Raw genomic sequence first — 4,948 nt, forward strand, 5'->3', positions numbered from 1 at the left:
GCGGCGTTAGGGTCGAGTTTGACAGCTCCACAACGAGGGAGAGGCCTGCCGATGCGGAGCCTGAAGAGGCTTCAACAACGGCCACATCCGCCGGCATAGTGACACCGTCTGTATTAGTAGAAGAGTGTTTTTATAGCAATTGATCGCATCCGCGCCGCTGCGCCAGTCAACAGAGCATGCGTGTGACATATTTAGTAGCAGGATGTGCTCTGAAAAATAGGGCTCCCCGAAAGCAAATGGGTAATTCGAAAACTGACAGAGCTCCCTCTATACAAATCAAACTGTAGAAGGTGTGAAAGCACCTATTGTTTAAAATAATGGTCGGAATGTGACCTGTGAGCCTTCTGAATTACCGTGGGACAGCACATTCTAAACTAAAATGTTCAATCAATAAAGTAACATCTTATCTTATCTTAATAATATCTTCATATTAATAATAATAATAAATCATACAGTATGTGTCCGAAAGGGAGCAGGAGGAAGCAAACACAAAAATATACTGCATATTAAAGCAAACGATTGTAAAGGTTAAAGTATGAGCATAACAAATAAAGAAGTGTAATGTAAACATTTACATTATAATTATGATTATTTAATATATAAAGATATTATTGAATTACAAGATTAGATATACTTTAATTGATCTAAAATATTGATGTGTTCAAATGCTCTTCAAAACACAACTGAAATTCCATGAAACTTGTCTTTCTGTATTTGTGAATGAAGCGCCATCTCCTGGTTAAAACCTGAAATTGAAAATCTGGCAACGCCCTCTTGGAAAATAGTGGGAGGGCTTAACATTCCTCTATTCTGGTCTTTGGCAGGCCGTAGGCAGGAAGCTGTAAGCTGGAGTCCGAAATTCAGTGCTACATCTGTATATGTTGTATTGCACAGAATACTGCAGAGTGGAGCTGTTGGAAAAGTGTGCACCTGAAGCAGTAAATAAAGACAAGTTGTAGATTTTGGATTTTTTTTTTTTAAAGAGAGGTTTGAGTAAGAGATTGCTTTTTATAACTCAACTCAAAATATTTGTATAAAGGCTAATGGAAGGAGTAATACAAGAGGACACTGAGGATGAAGACGAGGAAGAGGAATTCCAGGAGTTTTCCCCGGGCGTCCAGCCAACCACGCTCAGAGTTCATCTTCACCATTAAAACTCCATTTTAAAATCACAGCAGCTGGCCTCATGCATCACTGCTGACACACACACACACACACACACACACACACACACACACACACACACACACACACACACACACACACACACACACACACACACACACACACACACACACGCACACACACACGACACACCAGTCATATTTTTGTGAATACTTTTTATTTATTTGCACACACACACACACACACACGCACGCACGCACGCACGCACGCACGCACGCACGCACGCACACACACACGTATCTCCACAGGAAGGTGGGAATGTGTTTTCAAATCTTAAACCTCCATGCTCTCTTATATCCAACAGGGGGAAACGTTTTTTTAAAAGATTGTGTAGAGGTCTATAAGAAAAGGTGCCTACTTCTTACCTGATTTAGTACTTCAGAAAAACTTTTTTCTGGTTGAGTTTAAGGTCTCAACCTCTTAATTCAAGTCTTCTTCAATACAGCATGATGTCATTTTGGTCGTTATATACCCGTTTAGAGTAAAAAACAAACACCATGGCATAGGTCTACTCTACGGCCTTGGGTATTGCTGCTATCTCTCTGAAAGGAGGCGCAGCTGGGTGCATTGTTGTTGCCAGCTTATGACCGAGCACAAGCCGCCATGACGTAGTTTATTGTTCAGGGACACCTAGAAGCACTTATTTTCTCTGGAACGTATCCCTAGCGCACATTCTTCTCTGGACGACAGCTCTAGTTAGATTCAGGGTCCATATTTTTTTAGTCTCGCTGATGAAGAATGTTGATTATTACACTCTGAACTAGTTAAAACCTCGAGCTACAGAAGAGTTCTTCAGAATTGATTGTGGCATCTCAACGGTGTCGTCAAACCGGGCCCGTGACATGTCGTGTGAATTCTCCGGCCGAAGCTCCAAATAAACCGTCAGTGTTTGCCATCAAAGCTCCAGCTCTCCTCGTGTCTCTCTGAGTCCTGACTCCAATTGTTTCAGAAGTTTCCCCACAGTATCTGCTGTGACATCATGGGCTCAAAAATACCGTTTCCATTTTTAACTGAATCAATACCAAGGATGAACACTTTTATAGCTTTATTTAAATTATTAGTATCCGAAAGTTGTGAAATGCGCTAAAAGCCAAATTCGGTCATTTTAAGTTTATACTTAATTTGAATGAGCTGAGAGCAGGAGATAAGTCAAAGTTAAAGTCCATGTAATGTCCAAAATAAATGTTATTCTGTGTTAATAAATCGCTTCATCACTTTCCACTGTTTCATTTGACATATCAACATCAATGATTCTTCCCATAAATACCCCCCAAATAACATGAAATGTGTGCCACTTTCCCGTGTTATTCCGCTCCGGTAGCGAAAAGCTTGCCAGCCATTAACCCAGCTGTGTGACGTCACACGTGGCAAACACCAGCCTCGTCTAGATTGTTTGTTTTGTATCCTTCCGCTATTTTCGCTCAACATATGTGTAACCGGACCTCGCTAAACTTTTTTTATCCAACAATTCATGATGGGGAAGCGATGTGTAGTTGTGAGCTGTGAATGTTTCCTGATTGCTATAAACATTGATCATGGGTGCTGGAAGATTGTGCACAAAACTCGGGTCAGAATTAAGTTACTACAGGTGTTATGCCAGCTTGAGCTAAATGTCACCAGAGTACAGTGAACTTGCCTAGTGACTGAAATATATAAAAGTTGAAGTGAAATAAGTAAGGCCAAAAATGAATTACGTCTGAATATCTTTATTATTTTTACCACTTTTAATTATTTGTGGGCTCGCACATACCAAAATAGACTAATGTACACTGCAATAAAGATCAAATGATACAAGTGAAAAATTAACAAAAGAACCCTTTTTTATTTATCAAACAGTAAATTAATACAATCTTACAAACTTGTGATTTGGAAAATGTTGTTATATTTACATGTTTCTTTGGAAAAATAATATTGTAAATGATGTACTTTGTAAATTATTTACATCATGTGAAACCATTTTAACCAGTTCAGCTGCATGACTTATGTCAAATTACAGATTTGGCCATTGAAATCCCTGATAGCGGCCTCCCGGTTCAGGGTAAGTCTTCCGTATCTCGGTTACAGCACGCAGCGGGACTCTGATTTTTGGGCCGAGTACACCCCAGCACCAACGTACAAACTGTCGATAAGCTGTAGGCTATATCGATACTTCCTAATGAAAAAAAAGTATACAGATTATAAATATATTTGGAGAAAAATAAAATGTTATGTAGTACTATTATGTAGCAATGGTTACAAATTGGCTTATAACATGATATTTGTATTTTACTTGTACAAAATAAATATGAGGTTATACATGACTGCTTGACAGAATCATAGACCTCATATATTTCCTCACATGTGTAGTTGTTTCTTTTCCCAAGCATACATTGAACTTGCATACACAGAAAAAATAAAAGCCAAGCTGTTTTTGACTGCTTGAAAGAGTTTAATGGTATCTTTAAAAGTGTACTATATCTGTAGCGACTAAAAGTATTATATGAAAGCAAAGCTGCAATAGGCAGTTGAGTCAATCAATATTTACTTACTGGTGTAGTGGGCCATCAACTGCTCTGTGTTGTTGTTTGTATTGAAGATACGCTATTTTCAGTGTCCAAACACTGAGACAGCCTTCTCTAAAGCCTGGGTGGCTAATAATGCACCTTGGTTTCTCGTCGGTGTCTTCTATCTGGCAGAGTCCTGCACGGGTCTGATTTTCAAGACCCGCTCCCGCCCCGCACCCGTGACGTGCAGTACCGAACCCGCCCCGCTACCCGCACATATTGCCAATTAGTTCCGCAACCCGACCCGACCCGCCGGCACAAGATCCGCAACCCGACCCGAACCCGCATATATATAAGCAGTGACAACGTGCAATTATTAACACACGCAGTTGCATATTTGGCTCAAAAAGCCTGGGATGTTGTTTATTTTCTCCATCTAGGATGACACCAAAAGCCTCCCAGACGTTGGATTTCGCTCTTGAGGAAGAGTTATTGAAAATTGTGTATTCTCCGCTAGAGAGCTTCACCTCAGCCATTCAGAATGTGGTGCGCTCAGCAGCAGATAGATGCGCTGCAGAGGTTATGATTATGCTCGGTCCCGCCGAGGAGAGGTCTGAGGATTTAAACATTAAACTAAATTATTATTGTTTAAATATATTTATTATGCAACACCCGCAACCGGACCCGCATCATCTTTGTTTTACCCAGAAGCGAACCCGGAAAAAAGCGTTTGAAAAAATACCACCCGCAAATCACCTTTTTTGCGGGTCACCCGTCGGGTAGGCCCACCCACGGATACCCGACCCGATTCAGGACTCTGCTATCTGGTCAGTAGGTTGCAAACTGTCTATTTGTTCCATCACCTGCCAGATCTCTCTGCAGCATACACATTCATCTGCAGTGGGCATGCTTTCACAGCATTGACATGTAGCCTAGGCCTACACCTGAATATTGTACATAACATTAAAAAAAAAACAATATCTGCCGGACGTGTGAGGAACAGATGACAAATTAAGATCGACATTTAGTGCAGGTCAAATTAAATAAAACTGAATTTACCATTCAGTATTGCTGACTCGAGTCTCGCCGGCTGCGGAATCCGCTTCTCTTTCACAAGTTTCTGCCTCGTTGTTCGATTGCTGGGCAGGAGGCTCGTACTTATAAGGCAAGATGCCTTGAAGTGAAAGGCTAGCTGGTTCACTCTCTACTTCTGTAACTGAATCCAGATAACCCACCGAATCTGAGCTTGAATGATCGCTCTCGCTGTCGCTGTCTGAAGT

Source organism: Notothenia rossii (genome assembly GCF_949606895.1).
Source record: "Notothenia rossii genome assembly, chromosome: 8".
Classification (NCBI taxonomy): Eukaryota; Metazoa; Chordata; class Actinopteri; order Perciformes; family Nototheniidae; genus Notothenia; species Notothenia rossii.